This window comes from Octodon degus, unplaced genomic scaffold (genome assembly GCF_000260255.1).
Source record: "Octodon degus isolate 3935 unplaced genomic scaffold, OctDeg1.0 scaffold00150, whole genome shotgun sequence".
NCBI lineage: Eukaryota > Metazoa > Chordata > Mammalia > Rodentia > Octodontidae > Octodon > Octodon degus.
Genome location: NW_004524726.1, coordinates 4,069,878 through 4,089,205, shown reverse-complemented (window position 1 = coordinate 4,089,205; position 19,328 = coordinate 4,069,878). Strand labels below are relative to the sequence as shown.

Here is a 19,328-nt window from a genome sequence, read left to right as displayed (position 1 = left end):
ATTTAGAAATCTAACCATATATAGCATTGTAGCAGGACTGTCCTGTGACATTTTTTTCCTTGTGTCTTTTTTTCATTTATTACACCTTTTAAAAAAAACCTTTTACTTATGAGAGAGTATGGTCATCATTGCTATGTAATGACAAGAAGTACGTATTTAGAAGACCAAAATGATAGGCATTCCAAGCGTGAACCTGCTTTTACACACTGCTACCTTCAGTTCAGTCGCTTGTTTCACAGGTATCAGCCTGTAAGGTCAGTCAGGGTGAGAATCCAATCAATTACTTGCTAGTTTCAAAAACCTGATGGAGAGTCTCAGGATCATCGCCTTGCCCATCTTGTGTGTATAAATGTATAGTATTGTCCCTGTCCTGTTTCCCAGCTTTTCTCCTTGCCCTCTCCTCATTGTCCAATCCTCAAGTTCTCTCTTTCCTTTTAATTGTGTTATACCTTTCTATTTGTATTTCTTCTTTTGAGTTCTTATACTAGGGAGACTATACGATATTTACAAATGTGGGTCTGGTTTATTTCACTGATGAGTATATCTTCAAGTGGTATCCACTTAAATATGAAAGGTTCGAGTTTATTAGTCTTTATATCTGAGTAATATTCCATTGTATAAAAATACCACATCTATTTCATCCATTCCTCAGATGAGTGGCATCTTGGTTGTTTCCAAGATAGATTAGGCTATCACAAATTGTGCTGCTATAAACATAGGTACACATATATCTCTATGATATGACATTTGTTTCATTTCCTCCGGGAAAATTCCCAGTAGAGGGATAGCTGGCTTGAATGGGCTTTCCAGTCCTAGTTTCCTAAGGATTCTCCACACTGATTTCCATAATGGTTGCCCCAGTCTACATTCCCACCAGCGGTGGAGAAGGGTTCCCTTTTCCCCACAGCCTCTCCAACATTTGTTGTTGGCTGATTTGTTTATGATAGCCATTCTTTCTGGGGTGAGACAGTATCTCAGTGTTGTTTTAATTTGCATTTCACGGATGGCTAGTGATGTGGAGCATTTTTTCATATATTTATTCGCTTCTTTAATTTCATCCTCTGAGAAGTTTGTGTTCATCTTGGATGCCCATTTTTGGAAGTGAGTCTTTAAATATTGGGGCCCTAATGGTTTTTAGTTCTTTATAAATTCCAGAGAGCAGACTGTTGTCTGAGTGCTTATTAGTAAAGATTTTTTGCAAAATTTGTGGGTTGTCTTTTCACTTTGTTGGTAATTCCTTTCAACGTGCAAGAACTTCTCAATAAGAGTTGGTCCCGTTTGTTGATTCTTTCAAGCATTAACCGTGCGATTTGACTTTTGTTCATGAACTCTTTGCTTATGCCTACATCCCAAGAGTTCCTCCTACTTTCTCTTCCAGGAGGTTTAGTGTTTCTGTTTTAATGTTTAGGTCTTTAATCTACTTTGACTTTAGCTCAGTGCATGGTGATAGACCTCGGTCAAGTTTTAGTTTGCAGCATGTAGAGAGCCAGTTTTTCCAGCACCATTTGTTAAAGAGGCTATCTTTCTTCCAGTAAGCGTGTTTGGTCCTTATGTTGAAGATCAGGTGGCCGAGTGTGTTTATAGAGGCCTCTGCATCTTCTAATCTATTTCACTGATCCTCAGGTCTATTTCGTTGCCAGTACCATGCTGATTTTGTCACAGCAGCTTTGTAGTATAATTTCAAATCAGGAATTGTAATGCCTCCTGCCTTGTCTTTGTTGGCCATGATTTCCTTTTCTATTCTAGATCTTTTTTGGTTCTGAATGAATTTTAGCAACGATTTCTCTAGGTGTGAGAGTTATACTGGTCGTAGTTTGACAGGGATTGTATTACATCACTATAGCAACTTTGGGAGTATGGTCATTTTCACGGTGTTGGTTCTTCCAATCCAGGAGCAGGCAATCTCTTTCCATTTTCTGAAATCCTCTTCGATCTCTTTTTTCAGAGTACTGTAGTTTTCCTTGAAAAGATCTTTAACTTCTCTAGTTAGATGAATTCCAAGATATTGCATTTTACGTCGTGCTATTGTGAAAAGTATTGCTTCTCTAAATTCCCTCTCAGTGTGTTTGTTGTCTGTGTAGAGGAATTGTACTGACTTTTGGCTACTGACTTTGTGTCCTGCTATGCTACTGAATTTCTGTATTAATTCTAGTAGCTTCTTGGTGGAGCTTTTTGGGTTTTCCAATTAAAGTATCTTGTCATCTGGAAATGATAATAATTTAACTTCTTTTTACATATTCGTATTCCTTTAATTGTCTATATTGACTAATGGCTCTAACTAATGTTTCGAGAACTATATTAAATAGGAGGGGTGACAGAGGACATCCTTGTTTTATACCTAAGCTGAGAGTAAAAGATTCCAATTTTTTCCCATTTAGAATTATGTTAGTGTTGGCTTGTCATAGATAGCTTGTATCAGATTTAAGTAAAGGACTAGTGTTCCAATTTTCTATAGGACTTTGAACATGGAAAGTGTTGGACTTTGTCAAGGCTTTTTCTGCATTGATTGAGATGATCATGTGGCTTTTAGATTTCGCTCTGTCGATATAGTGTATCACATTTATAGATTTGCGTATATTGTACCATCCTTGCATACCTGGGCTGAATCCTACCTGGTCATGGTGTATAATCTTCTTCATGATTTGCTGAATTCTATTTGCTAGGATTTTATTGAGGATTTTTGCATCTGTGTTCATGAGAGAGATTGGCCTGTAGTTTTCTTGTTTAGTTGCATCTTTCCCTGATTTTGGTATCAGTATAATACTTGCCTCGAGCAATGATTTTGGGAGGACTGCTTCCTTTTCAAATTCATTGAAGAGTTTGAGGAGTATTGGGATTATATGCTCTGTAATTTTCTTGTAGAATTCATCTGTGAATCCATCAGGGCCTAGACTTTTCTTTGTACTTAGACTTTTTATTATATTTCATATTTTATTTGCTGTTTGTTTTTGCATTATTGAGAGACGTTATATCTTCTTGATGCAGTTTCGCTACTTTGTACATTTCTAGGAATGTGTCATTTTCTTCTGTGTCTTCTATTCTGTGAGAGTAAAGCTTCTCAAAGTAGCTATTGACAATACTGTGAATATCCACTGGGTCTGTGGTAGTTACACTCTTTTCATTCCTTATTTCTTATATTTGAATTTATTCTTTCCTCTTTTTGATGAGGTTAGCTAGGGACGTATCAATTTTATTTAATCTTTCAAAGAACCAGCTTTTTGATTCGTTAATTCTTTGAACTGTTTTCTTCCTCTCATTTGAATTAATTTCTGCTTTAATCTTTATGATTTCTTCCCGTCTTTGGACTCTGGGTTTGGTTTGCCCTTCCTTTTCTACATGTTGGAGGTGCATTATTAGGTTGTTTATTTGTTCCTGTTCTGTTTTCCTACCCGGTGAGTTCACAGCTATGAATTTCCCTCTGAGTACTGCTTTCATTGCATCCCATATGTTCCGAGAAGTTGTAATCAAATTTTCATTGAATTGTAGATATTGTTGAATTTCTTGTTTAATTTCATCTGTGACCCATTGGTTGCTGAGTAGGGTGTTGTTTAATTTCCATGTATTTAGGGTGTTTTTCTGTTTTCCTGTCTCATTTATATCCAGTTTCATTGCACTGTGGTCAGATAATAAGCATGGGATAATTTCTGTTTTCTTGCATATACTTAAGCATGACCTATGGACCAGTATGTGGTCTATTTTAGAAAATGACACATGTGCAGCTGAGAAAAATGTGTATTCAGCTGTGGTTGGGTGGAACACTCTGTGTATGTCCACTAAATCCATTTGTTCCAAGCTCTGGTTCAGTTTTGCTACTTCCTTGCTAATTTTTTGTCTGGTTGACCTGTCTTTTTGGGATAGGGGCATGTTAAGGTCTCCTGTTAAGATTGTGGTATTGAATATTAGACTTTTCATGTCCATTAAGATTTGTCTTAATTAGTTGGATGCTCCCATGTTTGGCGTGTGTACATTTATGAGGGTTATATATTCCTCTTGAATTTTTCCCCCAACCAGTATATAGTGGCCTACTTTATTTCATTTGATCATTCTTGGTTTGAAGTTGAGACAGTCTGAGAATAGAATTGCTACTCCTGCTTTTTTCTGAGGTGCTGGGGTGTGTAGTATTGTTTTCCATCATTTGACTTTCAATCTTTCAATTTCTTTTTGAGTTGCGTATGTTTTGTGTATACAGCATATTGTTGGATTGTGTTTCCTAATCCACTGTGCCAGTCTATTTTTTTTAATTGGTGAGTTGAGTCCATTTACATTGATGGTTATAATTGAGATGTATCGATTTACAATTGATATGTTATTTAACTGCTGTTGTTTACACCTTTTTCTCCTATGTTTAATCAGTTGCCCTATTTGATGGCTTCCTTCTCTTCTTGTTCATGGAGTTCTGATCATTTTGGTCCCTCTCTATAACATGTTTTAGTAGTCTGTGTACTGTTGGCTTTGTGTTCATGAAATTCTTTAGTTGTTCTTTGTCATGGAAGTCTTTCACTTCTCCATCAAATTTGAAAGAGAGTTTTGCAGGGTATGGTAGTCTGGGCTGGAATTTGTTTTCATAGGGGACTTGAAGTACTCTGCTCCATGCTCTTCTAGCCTTCATGGTTTGCAAAAAGTCTGGCGTTATTCTGATGGGTTTTATTTTGAATGTGATCTCTTTCTTTTCTCTAGAGGCGTTACATATATTATTCTTGTGTTGGATTTCTAGGATCTTGACTATTATATGTCTTGGTGTGTTTTTAATTGGGTTTTATTCATTTGGCGTTCTTTATGCTTTGGTTACCTGAATGTCAGATTGTTTCCGCATATTTTGGAAGTTTTCTGCTATTACTTCTGCCTATATTCTTTTTATGTCATTTGCATTGACTCCTTTCTCAATAATGCATATTAGTGTCACATTGTTTATGTTTGCATCGTCTTGCAGGTGATGGATTATTTTTTCCTGCATCCCAGTTGTTTTGAAATGATGCTTTCTTACCTTTTCACTAGCTGCACCAGCGTCTTCAAGATCTGAAACTCTGTCTTCACTTTCAGTCAAATGGTTTTACAATCTTGTGATGGAGATTTTAAGTTCCTCTATATCTCTTTGACTCTGCTTCAAGCAATCTATTTATTTCCTCTATTGCTCATTCAAGGAATCCATCATTTTTCTAATCTTCCCTATTTTTTTAATCAATGTCTTCTTTAGAAGTAGTTATTGATTCTTTTACTACAGAGATTTTTTTTCAGATCGTGTTTCCTCCATATGTTTCTGCATTTGCTTCTTTACTTCACATGTTATTAATTCAGGGATTTCTTTTTTTATTTCAGAGATTAATTCTGATCTGTGTTGCTCTATATTTTTCTGCTGTTGTTTCTTTACTTCTGACGCTAGTAATTCAGATATTTCTTTTTTTGTTTCATAGATTAATTCTGACCTTAGTTCCTATGTACCTTTCTGCTGTTGTTTCTTTACTTAAGACACTATTAATTCATATATTTCCGCTGAGCTAGTGTCCTCTGCACTTGATCTAAGATGGGTTTGAGGCCTGAGATTGCATTTTGCTCCATTTGTCATTACGTATAGCACTGACCTCTGACCTTTGGTGAGGATCTTTGGTGCAGTTATAATCTTAGCACTTCTGAAATTCATGACCAGATGATGTGATATTTTACTTGGAAGACCCAAAAAACTCTACCAAGAAGCTCCTAGAATGGATACAAAAATTCAGTAGCGTAGCAAGATACAAAGTCAGTAGCCAAAAGTCAATACAATTCCTCTACACAGACAGCAAACACACTGAGAGGGAATTTAGAGAAACAATACATTTTACAATAGTACGGTGGAAAATGAAATACGTTGGAATTAAGTTAATTAAAGAAGTCAAAGATCTTTTCATGGAAAATTACAGTACTCTGAAAAAAGAGATCGTAGAGGATTTCAGAAAATGGAAAGAGATTGCCTGCTCCTGGATTGGAAGAACCAACACCGTGAAAATGGCCATACTCCCAAAGTTGCTATAGTGATGTAATACAATCCCTGTCAAACTACGACCAGTATAACTCTCACACCTAGAGAAATCGTTGCTGAAATTCATTCAGAACCAAAAAAGATCTAGAATAGAAAAGGAAATCATGGCCAACAAAGACAAGGCAGGAGGCATTACAATTCCTGATTTGAAATTATACTACAAAGCTGCTGTGACAAAATCAGCATGGTACTGGCAACGAAATAGACCTGAGGATCAGTGAAATAGATTAGAAGATGCAGAGGCCTCTATAAACACACTCGGCCACCTGATCTTCAACATAAGGACCAAACACGCTTACTGGAAGAAAGATAGCCTCTTTAACAAATGGTGCTGGAAAAACTGGCTCTCTACATGCTGCAAACTAAAACTTGACCGAGGTCTATCACCATGCACTGAGCTAAAGTCAAAGTAGATTAAAGACCTAAACATTAAAACAGAAACACTAAACCTCCTGGAAGAGAAAGTAGGAGGAACTCTTGGGATGTAGGCGTAAGCAAAGAGTTCATGAACAAAAGTCAAATCGCACGGTTAATGCTTGAAAGAATCAACAAACGGGACCAACTCTTATTGAGAAGTTCTTGCACGTTGAAAGGAATTACCAACAAAGTGAAAAGACAACCCACAAATTTTGCAAAAAATCTTTACTAATAAGCACTCAGACAACAGTCTGCTCTCTGGAATTTATAAAGAACTAAAAACCATTAGGGCCCCAATATTTAAAGACTCACTTCCAAAAATGGGCATCCAAGATGAACACAAACTTCTCAGAGGATGAAATTAAAGAAGCGAATAAATATATGAAAAAATGCTCCACATCACTAGCCATCCGTGAAATGCAAATTAAAACAACACTGAGATACTGTCTCACCCCAGAAAGAATGGCTATCATAAACAAATCAGCCAACAACAAATGTTGGAGAGGCTGTGGGGAAAAGGGAACCCTTCTCCACCGCTGGTGGGAATGTAGACTGGGGCAACCATTATGGAAATCAGTGTGGAGAATCCTTAGGAAACTAGGACTGGAAAGCCCATTCAAGCCAGCTATCCCTCTACTGGGAATTTTCCCGGAGGAAATGAAACAAATGTCATATCATAGAGATATATGTGTATCTATGTTTATAGCAGCACAATTTGTGATAGCCTAATCTATCTTGGAAACAACCAAGATGCCACTCATCTGAGGAATGGATGAAATAGATGTGGTATTTTTATACAATGGAATATTACTCAGATATAAAGACTAATAAACTCGAACCTTTCATATTTAAGTGGATACCACTTGAAGATATACTCATCAGTGAAATAAACCAGACCCACATTTGTAAATATCGTATAGTCTCCCTAGTATAAGAACTCAAAAGAAGAAATACAAATAGAAAGGTATAACACAATTAAAAGGAAAGTGAGAACTTGAGGATTGGACAATGAGGAGAGGGCAAGGAGAAAAGCTGGGAAACAGGACAGGGACAATACTATACATTTATACACACAAGATGGGCAAGGCGATGATCCTGAGACTCTCCATCAGGTTTTTGAAACTAGCAGTTAATTGGTAGGATTCTCACCCTGACTAACTATGTATACTGATGACTATGAACTAAGCAGCTGCATTTAAGATAGCAATGTGTAATGGTAGGGTCATGCTTGGAATGTCTGCCATTCTGGTCTTCTAAATTCATACTGCTTGTCATGACATACCAATTACTGCCATACTGTCTCAAGTAAATGTTTGGTTTTGGTTTGTTTTTTTTTAGAAAAAAAGGGCAATAAATGAAAACAAGAGACAGGAAAACAAAAATGTCACAGGACAGTCCTGCTACAATGCTATATATGGTTATGTTTCTTAATTTCTGTGTAAATTATGTAATTGTTTATTCATATTTATTGAATTTTTTTTATTTTTTTTAATTTTTGTCTTCATATTCTGCGGGGACCTAAAGTTTAACATATCAATGCTCAATGGAAAATACCTGTTCTATGTTATGCCTAAAATGTTTGATATTCAGACAGATAGTTAGGTTAAACTCAAGTGCTTATGTTGTAAGGTAAAAATAAGCTTCTCTTCTGGAGGGTTAACAACCTAAGTTTGCAGACTAAAACTCAGAGAAATAGAAGGGTTGCAAGGACAGCCAACATTTTGGCCTTAGCCTTTCAAGGTCAGTGAGGACTCAGGATATAAGGCAACCTATACTGTAACATTATGTAATTCAGTTGTGTCCCAAATTTTCTGATCAAGGGGATTATGGGGCCACAGAGGAATGTGATCAATGGTGTAGAGTGTGTCTAAGGAGAGTTACATGGAGAGAAAACATTCTCTCAGGCTTTCACAGAGCACACTGGCCAAGCAATGGCCATGACTCATCCACATGGCTGACACTCACAAAGGATCTACAAACTGTGGTATAGGGTTTCAGTTTAAATCCTGAGGGGATTTGACTGACCTTATCAGATACAAAAGTTACATTTCTTGCTATATAAGTCTTGCTTTATCTTGGTCTTAACCATTTAGCAGAGAAGTATGAAAATGAAGTATAAAAAGTAAAGCCACATTAATATGCTGAGCTGTAAAAAGCTCAAGTCAACAACTTTGGACATTGCCAGTCTTATGGAATACTCACTACTATTATGCACTACTGGACTATATTGGGAGATTCTGCTGAATTCAAGCACCTACAATGTTTACATGACAATGGAATGCCCTTCTCTGACAAAACTAACCAAAACAATGGATAGAAATGAATGACTCTTTAGTATCTGTATACTCAAAATATGATAGATATACAGATCCATTCTCTTAATTCAATGAATAGAGTGGCTTGTTATAATAGTGTGTGAGACAGGACATCATGTCTGCATTTTGTACAATGAATAACCACTAAGACAACAATATGCAATGTATTAATTATTGAAAATGTGCCAGTAATTGATTGTGTAACTGTCTCACTGATATTTGTTTCTCAATAAAATTGAAAATAAATATTTAAATATATATATATATATATATATATATATATATAGAGAGAGAGAGAGAGAGAGAGAGAGCGAGAGAGCGCAATCACCAAACAAAACTTTGTTTTTTAGGACACAAATGATTTATTTGGTAACAAGGAGTAAAAAGAAATTCTTAATTCCTCTTTTATCCTGGCTGAACTGAATTGTGGTCACATGGATGACTATGTACAAGAATTCCTTCACAGACTTGCTTTTTGCAAACATGCAGATACCTGTGTTATACAAGTTGGAATTATTTTGTAGATGTAAGTGCCAACAATTGTGCTTTCCACCATATCAGTGCTTGCTACAGTCTCCTTTTTGTCTTCCAGTCTCATGGCAGGAAACAGGAGCACTTCCTTGATGTTACTAGAGTCGGTGAAGAACATGGTGATACAGTTGATGCCCATAACCCAGCCGGCCATGGGGGGCAGCCCACACCCTAGGGCCATCCAGATGTTCTGGGCGATGAACATGGCCTCATCCTCACTGGCAGCCCTGGCCTTGGTCTGATCTTCAAACAGCTGCTGCTACCTCATAAGATCGTTTCAGCTCAGAGTAAATGTTGCATACATCCTTCTTCACAATGAAGAGCTCAAAGTGCTCAGTCAGATCCTCTTTAGATGTCATTTAGCCAATGGGTTTATGATCTGTGAATGAGCACAGATGAACATAGGATTGATACAGGTCACTTCCAAGAACTCTCTGACAAGCTTCGCAAGGAGTCTTGCTGTGGTCCGAGGTGGAGGGCATTCAACAGCTTTTACTACACAGTTATTATCAAGAATTTTGTGAGTTTCTTCTGTTCTGAAGAGGTAGATTTCATGTAGCTTTGCACCCGTAGGGCTTTCTCCAGTTCTTCCACCATGCTGATTCTCTGGAAGGGCAGGGTGAACCCAATCTCATAGGCTTGGCCGTCAGAACCATCTGGGTCATAGGTGATCTTGTAGCTACCTCTAATGCTCTTCACTATTCCTGAAACCAACTTCTCTGTGATTTCCATGAGATCACAGTAGTCTGAATAGGCCATGTGGAACTCAGAGGTGGTGAATTCAGGTTTGTGAGTCCAATCAATTCCTTCATTCCAGAACTGGCATCCAATTTCATAAACCTGGCCAATACCTCCAACCACTAGCATTTTATGGTACAGCTCCGGAGCAAATCTTATGTACAAGTTCATGTCTAGCTCATTGTGATAAGTGATGAAAGACTTGGCCACAGCTCTCCCTGCCATGACATTCATCACGGGAGTTTCAATCCCAGGAATCCCAGCTCATCCAAGATACTTCTTATATATGTCATGATCTTATAGCAGATGATAAACTTTTGCTTCACAAAGTCACTCAGCATCAGGTTCAAGCATCTCTGTCCATACCGTGTTCCCTTGTCTTTCAGGCTGAAGTGCAGGTGAGGTAACATGTGCAGGCAGGGGGCCAACAGTGTGATCTCATAGGGTATGATGCTCAGCTAACCCTTCTTGGTTTTCCCAGGATTCCTCTGAACTCCGACTATGTCTACCAAATGCAGTTTGTTGTTTACATGAATAAAATCTTCCTCTGGTTTGTAATTCCTAGAATTGGCCATGACTGCAACTTGACGCCCTCTCTTTGGAGGTCATAGAAGATGAGCTCTCCCTCTGAAGCTCTTTTGACATGCATTCTGCCTGCACCTTCAAGGTGATGTCCTTCAGGAGCTACAGGTGACTGTATGCCTGGACAAAGTGAGTGAGTGAGATGTCTATGTGGAACTTGTGTGCGTATGTATCCTCACCACTGACCGTTACCTGGTGTGCTGCTTGATTTGAATCTTGTAGTAATGATTTGGGTCAAGGTTCTCTTCCACACCATTGTCAGTAGTATGACTGGTATCAGAGATAGCAACTTGGCTTATCTGTTTCTCACTGAGTTCTTTCTGCGTGGCCTTCTCTGCCACTTTCTTCTCAGCCTTCAGGCATCTTTTTATCTCCTTTTTGCTCAGTTCCATCTCCCACTCTATCTTCACCTCAGCCTCCAGCACCGTTGCCATCTCTCCAATAGCCCGATGAGAAAGCCCAAAACAAAACTTTGGTGTGTCTTAAAAGAATACTATTTTTATGTTCAAGTTCCATTATTATAATAGCTGCAAGCATTATAAATTACCTCGGGAGCCGGGGAGAAGGCTCAGTAGAATAAGCACTTGCCTGGCAAGCGCAAGGGCCTGAGTTCAATCCTGGTTCTGCCAAAAATAAAAATAAAAAATAAAAAAAGAACAAAGTGCTTAGGGCCAGCAGTATAGCTCAGCAGACTAAGCACTTGCTTAAGGAAGCGCAGGGACCCAGGTTCGATCCCTGGCACCGGTTGCCATGCTGGCCCCGCTCTCCGGCAATGGAGTCCGGGCGCTGTGGCGCACGCCTGTAATCCCAGACTATGGGGAGGAAAAAACCAGGAGGATAACTACAAGCTATGTAGTGAGACTCTGCACACACAATGGAAAGAAAAAAATAATAATAAATTACCTCATTCATAGCGCTGCCTTCATATGTGCTTAGCCAGTTTGTCAAAAGAAATAGAGAGCTACAACATCAAAAATTATTTTCTTTCAGTTGATTATTTTCCAATTAAAATCTATAGCAAAAATTAATCACTGTAGTATTTTTCCATGCTAGCTAGTCTGACTGGCACCAAAATAGCCCAGAAATAACACAACAAACAAGAACAAAAACTGGAGTTAAAAAGATCAAATTTATGAAGTACCAGAAGGTAGAGAAAAAAGATCCAAACAAGAACAAAAAAGGACACCAAAGGAACACAAGAACCACTGGGCATGGTGGCATTTGCCTGTAATCCCCACACTCCAGAGATTGAGGCAAGAGAATCACAGTGAGTATAAAGCCTGCCTGGGCTACATAATGACTTCCAGCCTGAACTACAGAGAAAAACCCTATGTCCAAAACTTAAACATAAGAGCCAATCTGAATGAGCTACACCTGACTAGTCAAAACAATTTGAGAAAATAACGATAGTAATTAAATTATAACCCAAAGAATAAAATACATTGACAAGATATTTTGAAACTGTACAAATATCTGTTTCTTGCTAACTACAAAAAGAAAAATAGTAACTTTACACTAAAGCAGAGTTCACCTTAAAAGGGCCAGGCTAAAAACACAAAATGAAACAGTGCTATTACACAATGCTAGACGCTGAGAAGGATCTGTGGCCTCCACGATATATTTCCCAAAATACACTTTCATCTAATCTTAAAGATGAAGAAATAAGTACGTCAGATGAACCCAAATTGAGAGCACTTTACAAAAACAACTTGGACTCTTCAAAAACATCCAAAGTCATAAACACCAAGGAACTGTCCCTGAGAGCTGAACAGAGAGGAGACATAATAACTACATGCAACACAGGACCTGCTATGGGTCCTAGACTATAAGACATGAGTGGAAATAAAGGTCTGTAGTTTCGGTAATAATATTGCACCAGTGTTCACTTACTAGCCTTAATAACTATCCTAATATAAGATGCTGACATGGGGGAGGCTAAATAAAGATTTAGCTGGGGAGATAGCTCAGTGGGATAAGTGCTTGCCTGGCAAGCACAAGGTCCTGAGTTGGATCCCTAGTACCACAAAAAAAGAAAAAGAAAAGTAAAGATTTTAGGAGAATTTTCCACTATTTGCAACTTGTTCCAAAGTTTGAAATAATTGTAAAGAAAAAAGTTTTAAAAGACAAAACTGAAATAATTTTGAATAACAGAACTTTAAAGAATGTAGTAGAAAGAAGTAAAATACCCTTCATTCATTAAAAAAAAAAGAAAGAAATCTTTCAAATCCTCTAAATTAAACATAAAAATTTAGTCTTAAAAAAAAAAAAAAAAAAAAAGGGGCTGTCTCAACCCTTTAGCAGACTCGGGACCTTGGAAAATTCTTTATTACAGGAAACTTCTGTATTCTCAATCCTAAAAACAAAAAAAAAAAAAAAAAAACTAGAGGGGCTGGCCAACTAGCTCAGCAGATTAAAGTGCAGGGGCCAGAGATTTGATCTCTGAGCCTGTAGTGCCAGCCCTGCCCCTCGGGCGCATTGAGGTGGCTATTGAGACTGGGTGTAGTGGCGCATGCCTATGATCCCAGCTCTTGGGAGCCTGTAAACAGGTAGATCACTATGTTTTGGTTTTTTTTTTTTCACTATTTTCTTTTTTGGTACCAGGAATCGAACTCGGGGCCTTGCGCTTGCTAGGCAGGCGCTGCGCCACTGAGCCACATCCCCGGCCCCAGGTAGATCACTATGAATCTGATCTAGTAGTGAGACACTGAACACCCTGAAGACCCTTCCCTAAAATAAAAATTAAAAATTAAAAAAATTAAAAACCTACAGTTTGGCTACAATAAATACACTGACTGGCCAGATGGGAGATAACAGAAAGGAAAAAAACCACTAGAAAGACAAACTGAAAGCTTCGGAGAAGATTTCAAACACTGCAAACAGAATCCTGTCTAACACCTAGAAACCAGAAACCTTAAGAGTTTCCCAAACAAAAAGTTCTTGGGTTACTTACATTTCCTACCATTTTCACTGCAACCCTACCCTGTGAAATGTCCTCACTCATTCTCCCAAAAATCTCTGCACCAAGAGCTCTCTAGTATCCCTGCGCATTTTGGGACAAACATAAGGTATGAGTAACTTTCTAGAAAAAATGGCACTACAGCCAGAAAGAATACTCACAGCCCTGTCCTAGAACACTGAGTGTCAGCTATTTCTCAAAGTCTCAAGGGTCTGCTACACCATGGCAGGACTCAGCTCCAGCTCCAGCTCCAACTCCAGAAGCAGAGTCTTCAGGGTAAACCAAGCTCAATTTCATCTCTGTCACAGAGCACTAGCACAACCACATAAAAGAGGATGACCTATAGAAATATAGATGAGACAAAAGCCTAATGTCCCAAGAGAGCAGGAAGCAACAGACAGAGCCCAAGGAGAGCTGCTGTCTCTCACTTGTAAATCCCAGAAAGCTGGGATTCAAGGCTGCAGATGACAGCTTCTCCTGGCGCTCTGTTCTTTGATCCCTTGCTTGGGATGTTATCTTCTAGCATTTGTGTGGACCTAGTGTTAGGTGAATGGTAGAAGTCAATAGAGATAGTAGTTGTATTCACTTAAGTAATTATGCACATTCCTTAGGCCTCCTTTTAGCCCTCAACAAATGTGAGATGTCTCTGAGCTCACTTCCAGAGAGACTAATCTCAGTGAGACCTCTGAAGCTATATACATCAGGTCTTCTCTTCATTTCTTTCAGCACCGACCCATAACATACAGCAATGACCTAACAGGATCAGTCTATGACTGTGCACCGCCTAGTGAAACCTGGTATAGGTGCAAATGGAGCTGAGATGTCTCCCAAAGGTCACCCACCAAGCTGGGTGACTTTGTGTAGTACTGTGCCCACCCAGAGGAATAAAGAGATACATGTGGGGTGTGGGGCTGTGGCAGCCAGACGTGAAATAAGGTCAGGCCAGCAGCCTTAATGACACTTCAAATCACTGTTTCTATGAACTGGATAGGCCAAAAGCTTCCATAAATGAAAGCATTTATCAGCTTGCTACTGCAAATTTTAGGAACCTTGACTCCACCCTAGGCTTGTAAAACATTGGTACAAAATAATTATTTTCCATATTTACTTTGACGAAACTGAGAAAAAAAAAAAAAGATGTAATCTCATTACATGAACACATACATCCAACTTAGTTAGAACACTAAGGAGCAATCAAGCAAAGAATAGTAACCAGAGTGAACTATTTTCAGCTGAATTACAAACATTACACTCAATATTTTCATTCATGGATGTGGACTTTACAAGACAGCATGCTCATTAAATTTACATACATCAAGTGGAATGGGATAGTTAATGTCATGGAGAGTGAGATTACATTAAAAATGACTGACTACTTGGAAAATCAGGTGAATATATACAGACAGCACGTTGTTGGAGATGGTCAGGCACAGAGGAAATTCATCCAGAAAGGAAATACACTGCAGATAGGCAGAGACATGGTAAGAGTTACAAAATGGATATTGGATAAACACATTATAATGGATCAAAACATTTATGTGAATCAATACATATAATATTGGAAGATAAAAAACTGAAAAGTACAGGAATAGCAAAACCAAACAATTTTTAAGTCAACAGCAATCATTTGATTTCAACAGTGTTTTACTTTCACAGATTAAAGACAACATAATTATTCTTGATAACATTATGTTACTAGAGGCACAAATGTGCTGAGCATCTGAAGGAGAGATCTACAGCAATAACCTATGTCTCTCCTGGGACATGAGAGCTCAATATGCTCTAAGGAAAAGTTTATCCACAGTTCTTACATGTGTGCAATTCTGTTCTTAATCACATTTAGTTCCTCTTCCACATCATACCATTTCAAAAGGGTTTTTTTGTTTTTATTTCAAAAGGTCTCACTCATGCTTAGCCCTAACTTAAGATAGACTTTTACTACCACAAATAGCTTAGAGCCAAATCAAAACAACCAAAAAAACGAAAAGCTAATAGGACAGATTAAATGACTCTGATTAGTTCTACAATTCAGTATTTTTTTTTTAGATTCCATTTAGACATAAATAGGAAGTCAAAAAGACAAATGCCACTGAGAACTTGAAACCTGGAATTAACTATATTGCTCCTTTTCATGTTCAAGATGTCAATAAATAACACTAACACTATAAATTTTTTCTCTTTTATCCATGACTTTTCTCACATATGGTGGGTTAAACCTATGCCTTCACACTGAGCTATATCCCAGCTCCTTTTATTTTTTATTTTGAGACAGCATCTTACTAAGTCATCAAGTTGTCCAGGCTGGGCTCAAATTTTCTATCATCCTGCTTCAGGCCTAAAGAGTGCTAGGATTTCAGGCATGTACTAACATGTTCAGCTACTTTTTACTTCTGTATAAATCTTTATAACAATCTTTTATACAAATATTATAAAGAGGTAATTTTATTCACTATATCAGTAGTTGACTTAAATTTTCAGTATTCTATCCATGCTCTTTTTAATCTCTTAAAATTAATAGGAAGACAGATGATTAATCTTAATAAAAGATCAATCAGAAAAATGACATTTACCCAGAAATTGACAAGCTATAAACATTATTATTTGACCAAATATTCTACATGTAGTTTACAGGAAGAGTATAAATTAATAATCAAATCTCAACTTATTCTAATGTCAGTTTTTTGTTTCTAAAGAAACAAAAAAAAAGAAAAGAAAAAATGTAAGTATCACTTTTATATACTATAAATGTTAGATGAATATAAAGGGTGCTACACAAAGCTAATTTATTTTGGAATATAACCTTGCCATAATTGTGCAGGCACAAGCCAAACCATCTACAATCACAGCCAAGTTACAATATCCTACAGATAAGAACACTAGAGCTGATTTTAAAGTTCATATTTACTTATTTGCCTTCAATTCTTCTAAACAAATGACCCTTTCCATGTAAATTATATAAAAAGAAAATAATTATTTGACTTAAGGTACAAAGGCTAACTTTCCTATGGAAGAAAATGAGACTAAAAAAAGGCCTTAGGTGTTGTATAAAGACATGGCTGCAAATCTCCTAATTGATAAAACAGCCGGCTTAAACATTACTGTAATATTTATCCTTTTAAATTTCTCTAACCATTTTATTGATGCTACAAAGTACCACCAGGCAAAATTCAATGCTCTTAAATCATTTATTTTCTCATTTATCTGGATCTGGAAGAAACAACTAAGTATCGACATTATTCCCCTGATCAACACAAGCCGTGAATCAACTTGACAATTGCCTTACACTATTCTCTCTTCCTCCTCTTCCTCCTCATATTTGGATTATTTGGATTGCTCTTAGATCACCTTTCCCTGAACTTTTCAATTTCTATCCAAAGGAAAGGGAAAAAGGTAACAACTAATAGATCAGACAAAACATCCCCAAGGGACCTCTCTCATTTTTATCTCATCAACGCCAAATATACTTTAGTTTGTAAGATTACAAAATGCTCATGATACAGGAAAGTAAATTTGTAAAGAATACTAATACTTGAAATAAAATAACTGCTGGTAGGAGTACATAGCAGCCAATAAACATTAGACAATTGACACAAAGAGGTCTTTGTTGGCTTTTCTTCTCATTCTGACATCTGGTGACCCGTAAGGTATAACTCATATGCTCAGCACAACAGGTATTCATTTATCCCAGTGTAGAAATACCTATGCACAAATCCTTAGCACTATGGATTAAAGAGGAAAAAAAAAAAAAAAAAAAACAGAAAAAAGGAAGAAACATCACTAGTAGATACTAGAGTGGAGCAACATAGACTAAGCTTAGCTACATGAATACTCCTTCCCTCTACAGTATCAAATATAAATAGTAACATTTAATTTTACCAGTTCAGTTGAGCTTTCTTTCTTTCTTGGGATTGTAAGTTTATCTCTGTGAAAGATACTCTGCGAAAGCAACTACAAAACTGAAAATAGCAGACAGACATCTTGATACAGTGGACCCTTGACTTGAATTCATTCCCAAGGCCTGGTTTTAACTCAAGTTGGTTTTAAGTCAAGATTATTTTTCCCATAAGAAATAAATGGAAATACCCATAATGTACTCTGAACCTCCCAAGGCAGCCATTAACTAACCTTTTCATGATAAAAAAGGGTTGTATAATGTACATAATTTACCAGAAACAATAACAATTTTCCTAGTGTATTTATCAAAAAGTTGTAAAATATGCCTAGTTTACCAGAAACAATAATTCATATTGTACTCACCACTCAAACCGGCATCTTTGGTTTGCAGGAAGGAAGGATGAAGTGGAAGGTGGTTACTTTTGGAAGGAGAATCCCTTTCCGTAGGAACATCAGGAATCTGGCTCTCTGGTGCCCTTTCTCTCCTTGGGAGAGTCTGCAGTGCACTACCACCTGCTTCTGGCTCACCAGGTCTCAACCTTCTCAGAAGTAAAATTTGGTCTAAGGTTGTTTCTTTTCTTTTAATGCTGTTCTGTAGTATGATGTGACACTGTCGTTAAGCAAGTGAATGCAATGAATGGCTATTTCTCTGTCTGGGTGGGTCTTTTCTACAAATGTTTGTAGCTCTGTCCATTTTTTCAGGATTCCCTTTATTTCAGAAAAAGAATTTTGCTACACTGCTTGTTAATACTCTCCTTCCTCTTCAGAAAGCTCCTCAGCTGCCATTCTCTGTGGCTCTGCCAGAAGTTGCTGAAGTTCTCTGTGAATAATTTCTCTGAGTATTCCTCCACCAGTTCCTCAACATCACCACTGTATACCTGCAAGCCTACGGACACTGTTATAGTGACACTGTCATCAATGATAGGGTCAAACTAAAGGCAGGAGCTCCTCTACACAGCCTTCACAGTCCCTCTCCTGTATAATTTTAGGCCATACTTTCTTCCAGGCTGATCTCAGTATCCTTAGAAATATGGGTGCAGGATTTCTCAAGGAATCCCACACCGGAAAGCATGTTGTAATGTTCCTTCCAGAACTCTTTAAGGTTTAAATCTGTATCTGAGACCACCTGGAATCACATTAAAAATGGTTCCTTGGTGTACAGCTTCTTAAAGTTAGCTATAACCTGCTGGGACATAGGCTGCAAAAGAGGAGTTGTATTAGGTGGAAGAAACTCAACTGGTAGCCATGGAAATCCTTCAACCAATTCTTCCAGATCTCCTGTGTGAGCAGGAGCATTGTTCATGATGAAAAGATCAGAGTGGTAAACTTTTGTTCTCTACATATTGCTTACCAGTACAACAGAAAACCTCCCTGATTCATTCAAGAAAAAGCACTCTCACTACCCAGACTGTCACATTAGATCTTCATATGACCCTACCCATTCTTCATGACTTTATGTTTTCTGAACACTCTAGGGGTCTTACAGCAATAAACCAAGAGAGGCTTTATCTTGAGGTCAGCTCTCACATTGGCACATAGCAATTTTAGCTCTATCCTTCACAAGCGTGTGGCCTGCAATTTCTTCTCTTCCTGGGTAATGTATGTTTTCCTGGGCATTTTCTTCAAGAAAAGCCCAGTTTATCGCAAATGAAAACTGATGAGAACAAAAGCCACTTTTCTGTGTCATCATTTCAAAGTGGTATATTTAATTTTCAGCAGTCCTTTTATCAGCACTAACTCCTTCACCATTTCTAGTTACACTATGAATGCCAGTTCTCACTTTAAAATTGTGAAACCATCCCTTACTGGCATGAATTATTTCATTATTATCACTAATTGATGGATTATCTTTTATGATTAAAGTAGATTATTAATATTT

General features: G+C 37.6%; 1 protein-coding gene and 1 pseudogene across 1 annotated transcript in view; both read right to left on the bottom strand.

Annotated features, from left to right (window-relative positions):
- Diaph3 (diaphanous related formin 3) overlaps positions 1-19,328 on the bottom strand; it is a 523,261-nt gene that overhangs the window by 448,100 nt on the left and 55,833 nt on the right. The window lies entirely within an intron of this gene.
- On the bottom strand, positions 9,209-11,033 carry LOC105743688 (annotated as a pseudogene).